At 41.1% G+C, this 20,198-nt stretch overlaps 1 long non-coding RNA gene across 1 annotated transcript in view; it reads left to right on the top strand.

The window, feature by feature from the left end:
* Positions 1-19,325, top strand: part of LOC136792885 (uncharacterized) — a 38,248-nt gene extending 18,923 nt beyond the window's left edge. The window contains exon 3 of the long non-coding RNA XR_010837465.1: positions 19,250-19,325. This is a non-coding gene — a long non-coding RNA (uncharacterized lncRNA). The remainder of the gene's footprint in view (positions 1-19,249) is intronic.
* The last annotated feature ends 873 nt before the right edge of the window (positions 19,326-20,198 follow it).

Raw genomic sequence — 20,198 nt, 5'->3', positions numbered from 1 at the left:
TATTTCTCCCAGATGATTAGAGGCATAAAAAGTCCCTTATAGCTATTTTTCCTGAAATTATGTTTAACCATCTTCAGTCTCAGTATCATTTCACTGGCTTTCCTGTTTTCAAGACCTCTATCCATTTCCAACTGCCAGTTAATTTGGTTAATGATTTTCCCCTAAATAATGGGTGCGGTGTTAAACAAAATAGAAGAGCACAGTAGTTCCAAAATGCCAGATAACTGCTCAAAGTAGCTACAAAACCTGCTGAAAAATGCCTGGGGCCGGTAATGCTGCATTTCATTCAAGCTAAGACACCGCTGATTGCAAGATTTCACCATTATTTTATATTCCACTAAGGAGAAAAATTTTATCGTGTATCCCTCTCTATGCATACATAAGAAGGAAACCGTAAGCTGAATGAATGGACGAAGGTATCATTAAAACTTTGTCCCAGGGCTTCCCTGGTGGCGCAGTGGTTGAGAGTCCGCCTGCCGATGCAGGGGACACGGGTTCGTGTCCCGGTCGGGGAAGATCCCACATGCCGCGGAGCAACTAAGCCCGTGAGCCATGGCTGCTAGGCCTGCGTGTCCGGAGCCTGTGCTCCGCAACGGGAGAGGCCACAGCAGTGAGAGGCCCGCATACCGCAAAAAAAAAAAAAAAAAAAACTTTGTCCCTCTATCGAGTCCAACTGTTCTGAATTACTAGTTCAGTCCAAGTCATCGATGATTGTAAATGATGCAGCAGTTTGAGGATAGTTGTGTGTGTGTGTGCTCTTTTTGTCTGGTTTATTTTTCTTTCCATCATGTACAGTCTGAACCCAGCATTCGTTTCTCACATCTTCCACAAGGATCTCCAACAGAATTTTTATGTACCAGCAAGGGTGTGATCTCAGGCTGAATCCTCGAGTCCTGACCCGGCAGAGGAGCTCTTCAGAGTAGGTTATGCCTCAGAATTGTCCCAACCTGAGCCAGGAGGGCCTCCCCTCCCTCCCTAACCCCCCAGGTAAACCTCTGAAGACAAAGCAATTTCACTTGCCCCAGGGAAGCCTTCAGAAGGACCTGAAGGTGCTGATGTTGGAAATAAAGGGTGTGGGGAACGAGGTTTGCAATATAGCGTTGTAAATCAACTATACCAATTTAAAAAAAAAGTGGTAGAAACTGGATCCACGTTGTTCTAGATAGAGCACTGAAGTCTTCTCCACCCAGGAATAAGAAACAGAATCCTATAGGAATAAGTGTAGGACATGCGTGTATATAACACTCTACCCTTATCTCTTCTGATCTGCATTACAACCTTAGAAGATACAGGTACATGCTATGACACCCTTCTCAGACGTGTGAAGTTGAGGTACAGCACTATCAAGCAACTTGCTCAAAAGATGACAGCCTATGTCTTTACCTCCAAACCCACCAGTGTTTCTCTCTTCTGCAGCCACAATATAGAGACTGTTTCCGGAATCTTTTACAAATCCAGAATCCAAGGGTTATTGTAGAGTAGATGGTAGACTGGGGCTGCTGTCAGAATTCCTTGGCTCACATCTGAGAGCCTCTGAATCAGCGTGTCCCAGGGTGAAGCCAGTGGTTTCTGTTTCTTTCCAGGATCCTCAGGGGACTCCTGTACAGCCAAGGAAGTGCTATTGTCCAGACCTGATTCTGGAGACCACTGGTTCAGAGCAGTTCTGGGTTTCCGGCAGGACAGGATATGAATCCTGGTTCTGCCATTTACCATCAGTGTGAGTTTAGCCGAGGTCACTGAAACTCTCAGAGCCTCCCTTTTGTCATCTGCAAAACTGGGTAATGTGAGTGTTTATTTACCTCCAAGGGTTGTGTTGAGAATTCAATGAGATGATATTGGGAAGTGCTAAACCTAGGGCCAGGAAGGAGTAAGTTCCCAGTAAGCAGGATCTACTATGATTTTATCATTTTTAATCTTCATACTGTCCTGCAAATTACTCAAACTCAGATCACCCTTTCTCTAAAATGATGTTTTTCCCCCTATGCCACACTGAATGTCAGTGTGGACCACTTTTCAGGACTTGAAAATGATTCAGCAAAGTGAACCTTTCCGTTAATGTTGTTTGCTGGAGTGGGATTTGAGCTGTAGCAATTTAGACACTTGGCTGGCAGATGGTGGCTGGCCTTGGGAGGCTACACCATTTGCCTAGAATACAGAGTTTGTAGTCTCTCTTCACCAGCCATTTAAAAAATGAGTCTCACTTAGAATTTCGCAGAAGCAAATGAGCTTGTAGTTAAAATCCTGGTGAAATCACCACTTGTTTAGTATTTAGTTACAGCCCAGATACCCAGCAGGTACAATCCCAGATGTACTTTAGCTAAAAAGCAAATTCTACAGTGCCCTTCGATTTCCTGTTTCCTGGGCATGAAGAAAGACATTTGAAGACCAGCTTACTCCCAGCCCCCAGCCCCATGACAGAAATAAAAAATGAGGAAAGAATTCTTCTCTCTAATTTGTAAAGCAAATAAGAGAAATAAAAAGACCAGGAGGAAGCCAGCTGTTGGAATGATACACAGATAGAACAGTTCTCAATAGGTGAGAAATCACAGCATGAATGAAGACAGAATACGGGTGGCATCCAGGCCCTCAGACCTTGCAGCATATATGTAAGTGGAAGCATCAAGGGACGATTGAGGGACACTGATGACAGGATGAGATGAAAAGTAATGGTTCATCTTTGCGGAGACGGAGCACAAGAGCAAAACTTGCTGAGAAGGCTTTTCTATCAATCACGGCCATCCTACAGGATAATCCCAGAACTGCAGGGCCAGGGAGGATTAAGTGCAGCCCCTCATTCTCAGCATGGCCAGAGATGCTAAGGGAGTTGCCTTCTTCCAACCAGTAAGGCCAGTGGGCACGAGAACACACACCTCCATATTGCCCCTGGCTCTCCACCTCTTCCCAATGTGCTAGCCTGTGTCAAACAACCCGTTAAAAACTTTTGGTGAATTGTAAGCACTCAATGAAGATGGGATAGAGGGAGAACAGAGCTAATAAAAAGAGCTCTCACCTTCACTGTCCCTTTCCTATGTACTAGATTCACGGACGTTATCTCAACTAATCCTCCAAATGGCCCTATCAGAGGTGTACTTTCCCCATTTTACAGGGAAAGATACTAACTTTGCAAAACTACAGTGTTGTAGCAAAATTCTCCTTTAATCCCAGGAATTGTTTCCACACCCTATGAACTAAACTTCTAGCTATACTGTCTTTTTTTTTTTTAACATCTTTATTGGAGTATAATTGCTTTACAGTGGTGTGTTAGTTTCTGCTTTATAACAAAGTGAATCAGTTATACATATACATATGTTCCCATATCTCTTCCATCTTGCGTCTTTCTCCCTATCCCAACCCTCTAGGTGGTCACAAAGCACCGAGCTGATCTCCCTGTGCCATGCGGCTGCTTCCCACTAGCTATCCACCCTACGTTTGGTAGTGTATATATGTCCATGCCACTCTCACTTCGTCACAGCTTCCCCTTCCCCTTCCCCATATCCTCAAGTCCATGCTCTAGTAGGTCTGTGTTTTATTCCCGTCCTACCCCTAGGCTCTTCATGACTTTTTTTTTCTTAGATTCCATATATATGTGTTAGCATATGGTATTTGTTTTTCTCCTTCTGACTTACTTCACTCTGTATGACAGACTCCATGTCCATCCACCTCACTACAAATAACTCAATTTCGTTTCTTTTTATGGTTGAGTAATATATCATTGTATATATGTGCCACATCTTCTTTATCCATTCATCTGTTGATGGACACTTAGGTTGCTTCCATGTCCTGGCTATTGTAAATAGAGCTGTAATGAACATTTTGGTACATGACTCTTTTTGAATTATGGTTTTCTCAGGGTATATGCCCAGTAGTGGGATTGCTGGGTCGTATGGTAGTTCTATTCTTAGTTTTTTAAGGAACCTCCATACTGTTCTCCATAGTGGCTGTATCAATTTACATTCCCACCAACAGTGCAAGAGTGTTCCCTTTTCCCCACACCCTCTCCAGCATTTATTGTTTCTAGAGTTTTTGATGATGGCCAGTCTGACCGGTGTGAGATGATATCTCATTGTAGTTTTGATTTGCATTTCTCTAATGATTAATGATGCTGAGCATTCTTTCATGTGTTTGTTGGCAATCTGTATATCTTCTTTGGAGAAATGTCTATTTAGGCCTTCTGCCCATTTTTGGATTGGGTTGTTTGTTTTTTTTGTTATTGAGCTGCATGAGTTGCTTGTTAAATTTTGGAGATTAATCCTTTGTCAGTTGCTTCATTTGCAAATGTTTTTTTCCCATTCTGAGGGTTGTCTTTTGGTCTTGTTTATGGTATCCTTTGCTGTGCAAAAGTTTTAAGTTTCATTAGGTCCCATTTGTTTATTTTTGTTTTTATTTCCATTTCTCTAGGAGGTGGGTCAAAAAGGATCTTGCTGTGATTTATGTCATAGAGTGTTCTGCCTATACTTTCCTCTAAGAGTTTGAAAGTGCCTGGCCTTACATTTAGGTCTTTAAACCATTTTGAGTTTATTTTTGTGTATGGTGTTAGGGAGTGTTCTAATTTCATACTTTTACATGTACCTGTCCAGTTTTCCCAGCACCATTTATTGAAGAGGCTGTCTTTTCTTCACTGTGTATTCTTGCCTCCTTTATCAAAGATAACGTGACCATATGTGTGTGGGTTTATCTCTGGACTTTCTATCCTGTTCCATTTATCTATATTTCTGCTTTTGTGCCAGTACCATACTGTCTTGATTACTGTAGCGTTGTAGTATACTCTGAAGTCAGGGAGCCTGATTCCTCCAGCTCCATTTTTTGTTCTCAAGATTGCTTTGGCTATTCGGGGTCTTTTGTGTTTCCATACAAATTGTGAAATTTTTTGTTCTAGTTCTGTAAAAAATGCCAGTGGTAGTTTGATAGGGATTGCATCGAATCTGTAGATTGCTTTCGGTAGTAGAGTCATTTTCACAATGTTGATTCTTCCAATCCAAGAGCATGGTATATCTCTCCATATATTTGTATCATTTCTTTCATCGCTGTCTTATAATTTTCTGCATACAGGTGTTTTGTCTCCTTAGGTAGGTTTATTCCTAGATATTTTATTCTTTTTGTCACAATGGTAAATGGGAGTGTTTTCTTAATTTCACTCTCAGATTTTTCATCATTAGTGTATAAGAATGCCAGAGCTTTCTGTGCGTTGATTTTGTATCCTGCTACTTTACCAAATTCATTGATTAGCTCTAGTACTTTTCTGGTAGCATCTTTAGGATTCTCTTTGTATAGTATCATGTCATCTGCAAACAGTGACAGCTTTACTTCTTCTTTTCCTATTTGGATTCCTTTTATTTCTTTTTTTTCTCTGATTCCTGTGGCTAGAACTTCCAAAACTAGGTTGAATAAAAGTGGTGAGAGTGGGCAACCTTGTCTTGTTCCTGATCTTAGTGGAAATGGTTGCAGTTTTTCATCATTGAGGACGACGTTGGCTGTGGGTTTGTCATATATGGCCTTTATTATGTTGAGGAAAGTTCCCTCTATGCCTACTTTCTGCAGGGTTTTTACCATAAATGGGTGTTGAATATTGTCAGAAGCTTTCTCTGTATCTATTGAGATGATCATATGATTTTTCTCCTTCAGTTTGTTGATATGGTGTATCACGTTGATTGATTTGCTTATATTGAAGAATCTTTGCATTCCTGGAATGAACTCCACTTGATCATGGTGTATGATCCTTTTAATGTGCTGTTGGATTCTGTTTGCTAGTATTTTGTTGAGGATTTTTGCATCTATGTTCATCAGTGATATTGGCCTGTAGTTTTCTTTCTTTGTGACGTCTTTGTCTGGTTTTGGTATCAGGGTGATGGTGGCCTCATAGAATGAGTTTGGGAGTGTTCCTCCCTCTGCTATCTTTTGCAGTACACGGGCCTCTCACTGCTGTGGCCCCTCCCGTTGCAGAGCACAGGCTCTGGACGCGCAGGCTCAGCGGCCATGGCTCACGGGCCCAGCCGCTCCACGGCACGTGGGATCCTCCCGGACCGGGGCATGAACCCATGGCCCCTGCATCAGCAGGCGGATTCTCAACCACTGCGCCACCAGGGAAGCCCTGTTGGAAGATTTTTAATCACAGTTTCAATTTCAGTGCTTGTGATTGGTCTGTTCATATTTTCTATTTCTTCCTGGTTCAGTCTCGGCAGGTTGTGCATTTCTAAGAATTTGTCCATTTCTTCCAGGTTGTCCATTTTATTGGCATAGAGTTGCTTGTAGTCATCTCTCATGATCCTTTGTATTTCTGCAGTGTCAGTTGTTACTTCTCCTTTTTCATTTCTAATTCTATTGATTTGAGTCTTCTCCCTTTTTTTCTTGATGAGTCTGGCTAATGGTTTATCAATTTTGTTTATCTTCTCAAAGAACCAGCTTTTACTTTTATTGATCTTTGCTATCATTTCCTTCATTTCTTTTTCAATTATTTCTGATCTGATCTTTATGATTTCTTTCCTTCTGCTAACTTTGGGGTTTTTTTGTTCTTCTTTCTCTAATTGCTTTAGGTGCAAGGTTAGGTTGTTTATTCGAGATGTTTCCTGTTTCTTAAGGTAGGATTGTATTGCTATAAACTTCCCTCTGAGAACTGCTTTCGCTGCATCCCATAGGTTTTGGGTCGTCGTGTTTTCATTGTTATTTGTTTCTAGGTATTTTTTGATTTCCTCTTTGATTTCTTCAGTGATCAATTCGTTATTAAGTAGTGTATTGTTTAGCCTCCATGTGTTTGTATTTTTTACAGATCTTTTCCTGTAATTGATATCTAGTCTCATAGTGCTGTGGTTGGAAAAGATACTTGATATGATTTCAATTTTCTTAAATTTACCAAGGCTAGATTTGTGACCCAAGATATATCTATCCTGGAGAATGTTCCATGAGCACTTGAGAAAAATGTGTATTCTGTTGTTTTTGGATGGAATGTCCTATAAATATCAATTAAGTCCATCTTGTTTAATGTATCATTTAAAACGTGTGTTTATTTATTTTCACTATGGATGATCTGTCCATTGGTGAAAGTGGGGTGTTAAAGTCCGCTAGTATGATTGTGTTACTGTCAATTTCCCCTTTTATGGCTGTTAGTATTTGCCTTATGTATTGAGGTGCTCCTATGTTGGGTGCATAAATATTTACAATTGTTATATCTTCTTCATGGATCGATTCCTTGATCATTATGTAGTGTCCTTCTTTGTCTCTTGCAATAGTCTTTATTTTAAAGTCTACTTTGTCTGATATGAGAATTGCTACTTCAGCTTTCTTCTGATTTTCATTTGCATGGAGTATCTTTTTCCTTCCCCTCACTTTCAGTCTGTATGTGTCCCTAGGTCTGAAGTGGGTCTCTTGTAGACAGCATATATATGGGTCTTGTTTTTGTATCCATTCAGCCAGTCTGTGTCTTTTGGTGAGAGCATTTAATCCATTTACATGTAAGGTAATTATCGATATTTATGTTCCTATTACCATTTACTTAATTGTTTCAGGTTTGTTCTTGTACGTCTTTTCCTTCTCTTCTGTTTCTTGCCTAGAGAAGTTCCTTTAGCATTTGTTGTAAATCCGGTTTGGTGGTGCTGAACTCTCTCAGCTTTTGCTTGTCTGTAAAGGTTTTAATTTCTCCATCAAATCTGAATGAGATCCTTGCTGGATAGAGTAATCTTGGTTGTAGGTTTTTCTCCTTCTTCACTTTAAATGTGTCCTGCCACTCCCTTCTGGCTTGCAGAGTTTCTGCTGAAACTCTGAAAGATCAGCTGTTAACCTTAAGGGCGTTCCCTTGTGTGTTATTTTTCCCTTGCTGCTTTTAATATGTTTTCTTTGTAGTTAATTTTTGATAGTTTGATTAATATGTCTTGGCATGTTTCTCCTTGGATTTATCCTGTATGGGACTCTCTGTGCTTCCTGGACTTGATTAACTATTTCCTTTCCCATATTAGGGAAGTTTTCAACTAAAATCTCTTCAAAATATTTTCTCAGTCCCTTTCTTTTTCTCTTCTTCTTCTGGGACCCCTATAATTCGAATGTTTGTGCGTTTAATGTTGTTCCAGAGGTCTCTGAGACTGTCCTCAGTTCTTTTCATACTTTTTTCTTTATTCTGCTCTGCAGTAGTTATTTCCACTATTTTATCTTCCAGGTCACTTATCCTTTCTTCTGCCTCAGTTATTCTGCTATTGATCCCATCTAGAGTATTTTTAATTTCATTTATTGTGTTGTTCATCATTGCTTGCTTCCTCTTTAGTTCTTCTAGGTCCTTGTTAAATGTTTCTTGCATTTTGTCTATTTTATTTCCCAAATTTTGGATCATCTTTACTATCATTATTCTGAATTCTTTTTCAGTTAGACTGCCAATTTCCTCTTCATTTTTTTAGGTCTGGTGGGTTTTTACCTTGTTCATCTGCTGTGTGTTTTTCTGTCTTTTCACCTTGCTTATCTTACTGTGTTTGGGGTCTCCTTTTCACAGGCTGCATGTTCGTAGTTCCCATTGTTTTTGGTGTCTGTCCCCAGTGGCTAAGGTTGGTTCAGTGGGTTGAGTCAGTTTCCTGGTTGAGGGGACTAGTGCCTGTGTTCTGGTGGATGAGGCGGGATCTTGTCTTTCTGGTGGGCAGTTCCACGTCTGGTGGTGTGTACTGGGGTGTCTGTAGCCTTATTATGATTTTAGGCAGCCTCTCTGCTAATGGATGGGGCTGTGTTCCTGTTTTGCTACTTGTTTGGCATAGGGTGTCCAGCATTGTAGCTTGCTGGTCGTTGAGTAAAGCTGTATCTTGGTGTTGAGATGGAGATCTCTGGGAGATTTTCGCCGTTTGATCTTACATGGAGCTGCGAGGTCTCTTGTGGACCAGTGTCCTCAAGTTGGTTCTCCCACCTCAGAGACACAGCCCTAATGCCTGGCTGGAGCACCAAGAGCCTTTCATCCACATGGCTCAGAATAAAAGGGAGAAAAAAATGAAAGAAAGAAAGAAAGAGAGGAAGAAAGAAAGAAAGAGAAAGAGGATAAAATAAAGTAGGATAAAATAAAATAAAGTTATTAAAATAAAAAATAATTATTGAGAAGAAAAATTTTAAAAAGTTAAAAAAAAAAAGGTACAGTCAGAACCCTAGGACAAATTGTGAAAGCAAAGCTATACTGACAAAATCTCACACAGAAGCATACACATACACACTCACAAAAAGAGAAAAAGGGGAAAAAAATAATATATCTTGCTCCCAAAGTCCACCTCCTCAATTTGGGATGATTCGTTGTCTATTCAGGTTTTCCACAGATGCAGGGTACATCAAGTTGATGGTGGAGATTTAATCCACTGCTCCTGAGGCTGCTGGGAGAGATTTCCCTTTCTCTTTGTTCGCACAGCTCCCGGGGTTCAGCTTTGGATTTGGCCCCGCCTCTGCGTGTAGGTCGCCTGAGGGCGTCTGTTCTTCACTCAGACAGGACAGGGTTAAAGGAGCAGCTGATTCGGGGGCTCCGGCTCACTCAGGCCGGGGGGAGGGAGGGGTACGGAGGCGGGGCGAGCCTGCAACGTCAGACGCCGGCGTGACGTTGCACGAGCCAGAGGCGCGCCGTGCGTTCTCCCGGGGAAGCTGTCCCTGGATCCCGAGACCCTGGCGGTGGCGGGCTGCACAGGCTCCCGGGAGGGGAGGTGTGGAGAGTGACCTGCGCTCGCACACAGGCCTCTTGGTGGCGGCAGCAGCAGCCTTAGAGTCTCATGCCCGTCTCTGAGGTCCGCGCTGGTAGCCGCGGCTCACGCCCGTCTCTGAAGCTCCTTTGAACGACGCTCTGAATCCCCTCTCCTCGCGCCCCAGGAAACAGAGGTAAGAAAAAGTCTCTTGCCCCTTCGGCAGCTCCAGACTTTTCCCGGACTCCCTCCCGGCCAGCCGTGGCGCACTAACCCCTTCAGGCTGCGTTCCTGCCGCCAACCGCAGACCTTTCCCTGGGATCCGACCTCTGAAGCCGGAGCCTCAGCTCCCAGGCCCCGCCCGCCCGGCGGCTGAGCAGACAAGCCTCTCGGGCTGGTGAGTGCCGGTCGGCACCGCTCCTCTGTGCGGGAATCTCTCCGCTTTGCCCTCCGCACCCCTGTTACTGCGCTCTCCTCTGTGGCTCTAAAGCTTCCGCCTCCGCCACCCGCAGTCTCCGCCCGCGAAGGGGCTTCTAGTGTGTGGGAACCTTTCCTCCTTCACGGCTCCCTCCCACTGGTGCAGGCCCCGTCCCTATTCTTTTGTCTCTGTTTTTTCTTTTTTCTCTTGCCCTACCCGGGTATGTGGGGAGTTTCTAGCCTTTTGGGAGGTCTGAGGTCTTCTGCCAGCGTTCGGTGGGTGTTCTGTAGGAACAGTTGCACGTGTAGGTGTATTTCTGATGTCTCTGTGGGAAGGAAGGTGATCTCCGCGTCTTACTCTTCCGCCATCTTCCCTCCGGCCCACTCTACACTGTCTTATAGTAAAGAAAACCCCTTCGTTGCAAGTAATTTAATGAGGCCGTCCTATGTTGTGGAAGGGAGAACACAAAGAAGCGTATACAACTCAAATGCTTCTCTGGTTAGATTTGCTTGGTTTCTTTAGGATTACACTAAAACATGCTGAGAAGCAGGGTTTAGCTTTTATAAATGAGTGCAGAGAGTAGGCCTGTGTTCGCACTGTGGCCGTGGAAGGGGTAGGCATAAGGCCCAGCTGTTCAGACCTCCATCACTCCTTTATTTCTCAAGACACCCTTGTCAGGTCCCTATCATGTGCCAAACACTTGTGGTCAGAGATGGAAACACAGGGAGATGAATGGAGAGTGATATCTTCTCATGAGAATCTTCCCATATAAGGGGAAAGTCTGCCAAACAGATAACTGCAAAGCAGTGTGTAAGTTATATTTGTGATAACAGTGGCAATAGTTGTAACTTTTGGCCAAGTCCTTATAGGTCCCAAAAGAGATGCCAAGTAGGAAGCAAGGAAGTTTTTAACTGAAATATCTGGATGAAGATGGCTTTCTGAATTAAAAGCAGTGATAGAGTGAAAACAATTAGATCTTAGTAAATTCCAGAGAAATTTAAAAACTCATGGGTTTTTCCAAGGAAACTAGAAAACCAAAAAAAAAAAAAGAAATTTAAGAGATTCTGTAATCTCTCTAAGAAGAAACACTCAAAACTAAAAGTTATGTAAAAAAAAACTTAAAAGATAGGAAAACGACCTGTGTAAGTATATTCTTATAACATAATTTATAATAGTAAAACACTGGAAAATACTGAGATGTCCTACAATAGAGAAATGGTTCAGTTAATTAGGATGTATTTTTATGGTGGGGTGTTATGCATACTTTAGCAAAGACTTTTCTTCTCGGGTGATTAGCCATTTATTCGGCGAACCGTGTCAGCACACGGAATTTAGGCAATAGTTTCAATCCTTGAACATCTTATCTAACTCTCCGTATACAATTGTTTAATTTTGTTTTAAATTAGAAAACGTATTTTATCAGACATATTTGCCATGGATTCGTTTTAGACCCACAAGTTCCTTTTGTTTTTTGGAAAATGCATACAGTCATGTAATAGCTACCCCAAGTTTTAATGCCCCTTTGCAATATTCCCTCTCCCAATTCCAGCCCCCCCAACATTTACTGATCTGGTTTCTGTCTCTACAGTTTTGCTTTTTACCAAGTGTCGCGTAACTGAACTAATCATATTGTATGATCATGCGGTTTTCCGTGCATCGCTCGTTTCACATGACGTGTTTGAGACTTATCCATCTTGTTCCCTGTATTAGTAATTTATTCCTTTTTGTTGCTGTATTCTCTTCTATTCTCTTCTATTCTATAGATATTCCACCATTTATCTATCTAGCAGATGTGGAACATTTGAAGTTTTGGGCAATTTTTGATAAAACATGTCTTGTGTGGACATTTATTTTCATTTCTCTGTTAGATATCAGGGAATTGGATTGCTCGGTCAAATGATAAGCGTATTTAACTTTATAAGACACTGCCAAACTGTTTCCAAAGAAGCTGTATGTACCATTTTGCATTGTCACCTACAATCTATAAGAGTCCCAGGTGCTTTCAATCCTTGCCAAATTGTCAATTGGCCCATCATTCTTTTTACTTTTAGCCATTCAAGTTGGTGTGTAGTATTACCTCATTGCATCAGGGGTCCCCAATACCACCATGGGCTCACTGTTTTGTAAGAAGGACTCATAGGACTTGAAAAAGTTCTTTTCCTCACGGTCACAATTTATTACATGAAAGAATACGTACTAAATCAGCAAAGGGCAAAGATTCATGGGATGAAGTCCAGGAGAAATCGTGTGCAAATTTCCATGTCTCCCCTTCCAGTGGGATCCCATGGAAATATGCTTAATTCTCCCAGCAATGTGTGACATGTGCAAACTGTTACCAACTGGTGAAGCTCACTCAAGCCTTGGTGTCCAGAGTTTTACTGGGGTGTCAGTAATGTAGGCATGTAGCATCTGCATTACTGACTTCAGCTACTCTGACCCAGGCACCTGTCCCCAAAGCAACTCACATTGTCAGGATAAACTACCTAGTCTAACTGGTGCAGCATGGCCCAAGGATTGAGCCTACAAAAACGGGTGTTCACCACAAATATGGCATGGCCTAAGGGGCTTAGGCATACAAAAACACTCTTACCAGGCAGAATATCCCATGGAATATCCCAAGGGTCAGTCCTGAACACAGACCTTTCTTTGGGATGTGCAGGGTTTGAGCAGTCCAGGCCTGCTGAGTTAACCCTTTCCTGAGCGCTTGTGATCTTAATTTTCTTTCCCAAATGACCACTAATGTTGAGCATCTTTGCGTGTGCTTATTTGTCATTCATACATCTTCTTTGGGGAAGTGTCCATATTTTTTGCCATTTTAAAGTATGTGATTATTTTCTTTTTATTGATCTGTAAGAGGTCCTTGTTGTATATTCTGGATATAAATCATTTATCAGATATTTTCCAAATAGATTCTCCCAGTCTGTGCATTGTTTTTTCTATTACTTAAGAGTGCTTTAAAAGAACAGAAGTTTTAAATTTGATAGCATCCAATTTATTAATATTTCCCCGTATAATTTGTGCTTTTTGTATCTTATCTAAGAAATCTTTTCTATACCAAGGGCTTATGTATTATTTTCTAGAAGTTTTATAATTTTAACACTTTCATTTAGATCTGTGATTCATTTTAAGTAATTTTTATATATGAAGCAATTGAAGAGTTGAAGTTCTCTTCTTTTGAATATATAATGTACAGTTGTTTCAGAACTATTTGTTGAATCTTTTTCCCATTAAATTATCTTGGTACTTTTATGATTTCATTCCTTTTATGTTATTAAGATTTGTTTTTATATGAGAATGTGGTGTGCCTAGATAAATGTTCCATGTGCCCTTGAAAAGAATGTATATCTCTTGTTTTAGGGTGAATAGAGTATTCCATAAATGTCAGTTATATCAACTTGTTTGGTAGTGTTCTGGTCTTCGGTATCTTTGTTGATTTTCTGCCTACTTGTTTTATTTATTGTTTACTGGGAGGGAAGTGCTGACATCTCTAATTTTAATTATAGATATGTCTATATTTCTTTTCAGTACTATCAGGTTTTGCTTTCTGTATGCCAGAGTTCTGTTGTGGATGATTTTTATTTCTAGCATCTCTTTTTGACTTTTAATGATCATTTCCATCTTCCTGCTGAATTCCCCATGTGTTCGTGCATGTTGCCCATATTTTCCACTTGTTCCTTGAACATATTAATCGTAGTTACATAAATGTTCCTGTATGATGGTGCCAACATCTGGGGCACCTCTGGGTTTGGTCCTGCTATTTGCTTTATCTTCTAACAATGCATCGATTTTCCCCCTTGATTTTATGGGGTATCTTATAATTTTTTATGGAGTGCTGGACTCTGCATGTAGAAGAACAATAAAGAGGGAGGTAAATGCTCTTCTTATCCGGAAATGGGCACCTTCTCCTCTCAGGTTGTTAGTGTGGGGCGGTTGGGTCATTGTAGTTTGCACTTGAGTTAGGTCTGAGGTGTGCTGTAGCTATCATTCCCTCCATCGTGGCATGGTCCTCCATTGCCTTCCTCAGTGGCTACTGCTTCCTGTGCTTGTGCTTAGTGTGGGGTAGGGGTTTTCTCCGTATTCCTGCTCTACTCTTCGCTTTCAGCACAGTGTGTGCCTTCAGCATAAAGAGGGTCTCTTCTCATGGGAAACTGACTTGACTTGTAACTCGTGAGGCTCGCGGTGGGCATCTTGCTGGAGGGTGCTGCTTCAGTCTTGACCAACTGTAGCAGAGTTTTGCTTTGTATCAGAGCGAGAGCCTGTGCTCAGATGTCTTTCCTCCCCTTCAGATGGTTTTTGCTTTTACTCCTCTCTCAGCCACAATTAACCTTGTAATCTCAGCCTACCGATGAGCTTAAGAAAAGCCATGATTCTGTAGATTATCTACAAAATCTCCACCCCACTTTAGGAAAACTCTATTCTCTGTCATAAGGTTTGGTTGTCTCCTGGTTCCATCTTCTTCTCCATATCAGGGTATCTCCTAAGATGTAATTTCCCAAAGTCTAGTTTATCGGTCTAACTGACTGTAGCAATATTTTGTTGTATATGAAGTGTAGCAAGTGTGTGTGGAGTGGGGTTGGAAGATTCGGTAGGACAATTCAGAAGGGACCTGGTGCTTTTTGCTTGAGTCTTCTTCTTTGGTCCAGCCACAGTGGTGTGAAGGAGCCAATGCTGTGCCTCTCTTCCCAGCTCTTCTTTCACGTGTCTTGTTGGTAGTTTGCAATCAGTCATAGTAGGAGTGTTTACACCACGGCAGTCAGCAATTGCGACAAATCAGGGCTTCTTTAGTACTTGAGAGAACCAGCTGTTAAACATCTACGTGCACACCCCTGTCCCAGCATCCTTTTATGGGTCCCAATTCTTAGGCCAGGTGGTCCAGATGAGGTTGACCCTATTCTTTGGCTCCAAGAGTAGGGAGAGTGACACATCCTTCCTGGTTTTGGTGATTGGTACAAAAATGGGTAAAAGTTTTGAGATGGACCCATCAAAGCCCCCTCCAGGACTTTTCCTGGAGGAAATGATTGGAAAAGAGGTACCCTCTCCTTTTGAGATTTTGGACAGTAATGTCCCTGAAAATCTGGAGCTGGTGAGGGCCACGTGGACAGGTATATGGAGAAAGCCTGCTTGAGAATGAAGCCAGCCAGCACAGAAGAAAATAAAGTCTAAACAAGGAGCAAGAAACTGATAGGACTGTGCTCCTTGTTTTAATTCCTAGATAGAGCCCTTAAGTTTCATTTACCGGCACCAACAAATCTAATTATTGCCTCAGCTATTTCGAGTTCAGTTTCTGTCACATGTGACCATGTAAAATTTGACTTATATAATTGTGAAGAGAACACACATGCACATACACACACACATACACATCACCCAATGGCAGGCAGTACTTTTTAGATAATAAGGAAGAGGAGACTTTTCCTACAGATAATGTGGAGCATTACATCATCACGCAGAGCAATTACATCATCACAATGAGCAATTTCTCATCCCTCTGCTTCCAGATCACCCCCAGGGCCTCACCAAACAACAGACTCAGCAACTTCTGTTACTCCAACACCAGGCAGAAGTTTGGGAATTAAAGTCCCTCCCTACACCCCCTTTAGACCAGGTCACAATGTTAGGAAGCAGTACTCCTTTCCACTCTTTAGCCTGTAGATAGAAGCAGTGCAGAAACTGATATTCTCCTTGACAGAGCACCCTTTCCAAAAGAAGAGGGGTGTTACTACTCACAATGACCAAATGACGACTATTTTATATTAGGAAGAAAAAGTTCAGAGAGATACCAATTCAAAATGATGCTATTTCAGCTCAATGACATTAGCAAGTTTTGATAAAATTAATGCCCCAAAGTGGAAATGGTTAAGTGAAACAAGCACTCTCTTGCATAGGTGAATGGACAGTCAGATGATGCAAGCTTTTCTGGAAAGCAATTTATTGATATACATCCAGAAGGTCATATACTTCCGTTCCCCTTTGCTGGGTATTTCCACTTCTGGGAATACACTCTAAATCAGTTATCAAAAAGTCAGATGGCAATGTATACACAATGATATTCTTTGGAGCCTTGCTTAAAATACAGAAAGGTTGGGAAAAACCTAAGTGCTCACAATAAAGGAATGATTAAATAAATTGGGACCCCTCTATGTGAGAGAATACCATTTTTAAATGGTATTTCAAGAATTTAAAATATAATCCTTGTATAACATTTAAGAAAAAGCCCTACACAACCTGATAAATAGTATGATTTCACATACAAATGCATGTAAACCTCACAGCTCATCTCGACAAAGGCTGAGAACATCCTAATGCCTTTATGTTTTTGCATCTGCTGGGCCTTCACCCACTTTGCCACCTGGTGAATTCTTATTTTTCCTTAAACATCTATCTCACATATTATACCTTCTGTGGAAACTTTTCTTGAGAAGGTTGTGCCTAAAGGGAGTTAATTATTCGGTCCTAAAAAATACTAAAGAATAGGCCACATGTCCTGAGAATTTATTTATAAGTCCCTTTCTTCCGTGAGTTCATTGTTCTCTGCAGCCTCTACCACCCACTGGCACTGACACCTGAGGTGAGACCGATTGCCACTCTGCCTCTGTGGTGTCCCAGGGGACCTCTGTGAGGCCTCGGCCAGCAAGGACCAGTGAGGACACCCTGGCTCCCATCAGCAACAGGAGCCTACAGTTGGGTGCTCTGAGCCAGATTGTCACAGATGCATATCATTTTAAAAAGACCTTTCTACTCTAGAATGCAATACTTCATAACTGTGAGATGTTGATACACATTACAAAATATGGACTTATGCTACTTGTAATGTGTCAACTATTGGGTGGAATCCATGAATAAAATCAGCCAAGCTTAAAAAAAAAAAATATATATATATATATATATATATATATATATATAATTGTTTCTAGAAACCATAAGGGAACCATGGAAATGCATTTTCTGTTACTAACACAGATCACAGCAGAGGGTTTGCCGCCTCAGTATGAAACCACTGCCTGGTGTGACAAGCAGAGAGAAGCTGAGTCCTTACCTACTCTTGGTTGTCTGCTAAACAGATGAGCAATGCAGTCAATACAGTCCCCAAACTTGCATTTGGTAGGTGTCTCCTCCACCAAGGATCACTTCTCTTTCTGCCCAGGCTGTCCCATTTTCAGGCACGTTGCTATTATTGTTATTATTACTACTGTTTTGTCAATAATTAGTTGCTAATGACACTAAAACTTCCTTTTATTATCATAACATTTTCCTAAAGGATTGGAAGCTTTCAGATTGGCATACCTCTACCTTTTCTGGCTCTATCTCTTTGGACAGATTACTTGACAATCTTGAGGGTGAGTTAGGAAACTTTCCAGGAAATATGGGGGGAAATAATGAGACCTGAATTTTTTGTTTTTTACTTTTTTCTTTGTTTTAATACATGATGTTCAAGATATATTGATTTCTTAGAAATATTATAAGAGCATCTCTGACTTTGAATTTACAGAAAAACCCAATATAATACATACTTTCAATTGGTGTTATTGTCCTAGGGCTTAGATTCATAGGATTTTGTCATTTGATTTTAAAGTCTGTTTTGTCTGATATGAGTATTGCTACTCCAGCTTTCTTTTGATTTCCATTTGCATGGGATACCTTTTTCCCTCCCTTCACTTTCAGTTTGTATGTGTCCCTAGATCTGAAGTGGGTGAGACCTGATGTTTAATGGAGAGTCTGTAAGGATTGCATGAGATACCACATGTGAATTTTTATATATGTATCACTTATATAGTAAGTGCTCAATATTTACTAGTCATTATCATTAGTTTTGGTATACCATTGTGGTTTTTGGGTAACTGTGATAAGTGATCCTCCTCCACATCATCGTCAAGGCAGCTCCCCACTACTGGAGGTGGGGATGCAGGGAAGTCTCTCTGGAGGGGCCCTTGCATGCACAGAGCTCCCAGGGATTGGTCAAGGTGGGGCTCAAGGTGACGTCTGGCGATGAGCTGGTGATGTCTCTCCACTTCCACACTGGGGGAGGTGGACATTGTCTGGCCAGTACTGGAATATCTTCTGGGGGGTGGTCTCATCTTGGCAAGTAAGCACATTTTCTTTATGTCTTTACCTTGTAAAGGTGCAGGAATGGTAGTAGTCTGGAAATGTTTAAGTGGCAAGTCATCCAATGAAGTGACAGTGTTCTGATATACCATGGAATAAACCAGGGGACTACCTTTTGTTGGATATCTTGGCTAGTATTCCCATAGCCCTTTATTACTCTGTCTAACATCATTTATCACCTCGTGGCTGTGTCTTTCTCTTTCCTTATTCTGTAAGCTTTCAAGGGCAAGAATAGAGTCTATTATTCACTTATTCAGTAAATACCTACTAAGCAATTACAATGGTCCTACCATGTCTATTGTATTTCCAGCCCCTAGCAGAGTAGCTGGCAAATAATTGGTGTATGACAAATGTCTGAGGTGTAAATGGGAAAAATATGTAATTTTATGACATGTGAAGAAGGGGATTGCTAGAACCATAGTGGGAGAAGCCCTATGTGTAGAAAAGGAAGAGACCAGTTAGAAAATTCATCTAGAATGTGGACACACTACAAGCAAATATTTAAAGTTGTGGTTTAGCAAGAGAATATTTCTTTAGTGAACAAACATAGTGGTTATAGCAGACAATGAAAGGGATGGAGGAAGAGAAAAAAGAGAATATGGAAAAATAGGAAATTTAGGATAGAGGTAGCCCGTGGGAAAGAGGGAGGGATTGGGTTTGGGGAAGAGCATATAGTGGGCTTCAATTATATTTGTAGCATTTTATATCTTAAGCTGGGTGGTAGGTGAATGGATACTCACATTTTTCTCTATACTTTTCTTATTTTGTTAAAAATATTCATTACCTCTAAGCATTTTTATAATGTTGTTAGAAATTTATAAATTTATAAGACTAGTCACTAAGTTTAGTCAAGTCCATCTCTGTAATGCCCCCTCCATTAGATCCACCTTTTCAGGCCCTCAATAACCTCTTCCCAAGGGCTCAGTGATTATCTCCTAACTGTCCTGACCACCAGGCTCAGATCTCTCCAGAGAGGGGTCTTCCTAAGAGGTAGATCATGTCATTTTTCTGCTTTAACACCGTTAGTGAGAGAAACTTGCCAACCTAGCATTCAAAGAATCCTACAGTTTAGCTCTTATTTACCTCTCTGGTCTTTTCCCCCCTGTAGGACATTGGGTTCCAGTCATGATGGCTCATGTGACCCCAGCCCACCTCCTGTGCTTTCATCAGTCTTTAATTCTGTCCATTACACTTGAAAGGTGAGTGCAAAACCGGATGACTTTTCTCTTCTTGTTCAGTTTGGGAAGATGCCTTCAAATAAACCAAAGCTCTTGGTATCTGAGAGCCTCAGATAAGAATAAGACTAACATCAAGTGAATCAGTAAAAGCAGGTGTTGGAGATACACTGGCGTCCATGTGCCTAGAATAGTCCCTTTGCTCTTGTAAGACTTGGCCTTCAGTATAATACCTGGTCAGTGAGAATGAGGTATAAGACAGATATTGAAATTATGATGATAACTGCACACAGTGAAAAAAGTTAAACATTACACAAGAGCTGAGGATTCGATTGGTGTTTGTTTTTCAGCATTTCTTGTGTGTGATCGGTAGGTAGACTGGAAATATAGGAGATAAAATACTGGTCGGCAAATACTGATTTTAATCCTAACTTGGCATGACTTTTATTTTTTATTAAATGCTTAAATTCTTGGAGTTTCAATTACCTTTCCTGTTGATGAGAAATCATCACCTAACTTTAACTCCAGTATCTAATCTGTCATGTGTTTGCAAGCCTTTTGTCCAGTGTTACTGAAACTGAGTAGGAAGTACCTATCTGGTACCTGTTGTACCAGAAGGGTGAGTTTGCTTCTGGTATTCTATGAATCCCTTGTAGTTGCTTTTGGTATTCTGTGAATCCCTTGTAGTTATATGAGTTTGAGGAGATAGGTTAATTTGTTACAAAAGCTGTTGACTTAACAATCGTGGTTTGAGCAAGTGAGATCATGGCATACTCTACCAGCTGAATTAAACTCATCCTTCACCACGCTGTATCAGTAATACCTGCTGCTGTTGAATCCTAATGGTGGTGGATATGTAAAGAGGAATGACATTTACTGCCT

The sequence above is a fragment of the Kogia breviceps genome, chromosome 17, assembly GCF_026419965.1.
Source record: "Kogia breviceps isolate mKogBre1 chromosome 17, mKogBre1 haplotype 1, whole genome shotgun sequence".
NCBI lineage: Eukaryota > Metazoa > Chordata > Mammalia > Artiodactyla > Physeteridae > Kogia > Kogia breviceps.
Note: the sequence above shows the minus strand (reverse complement) of the source record. Positions and strands in the feature narration are given on the sequence as shown.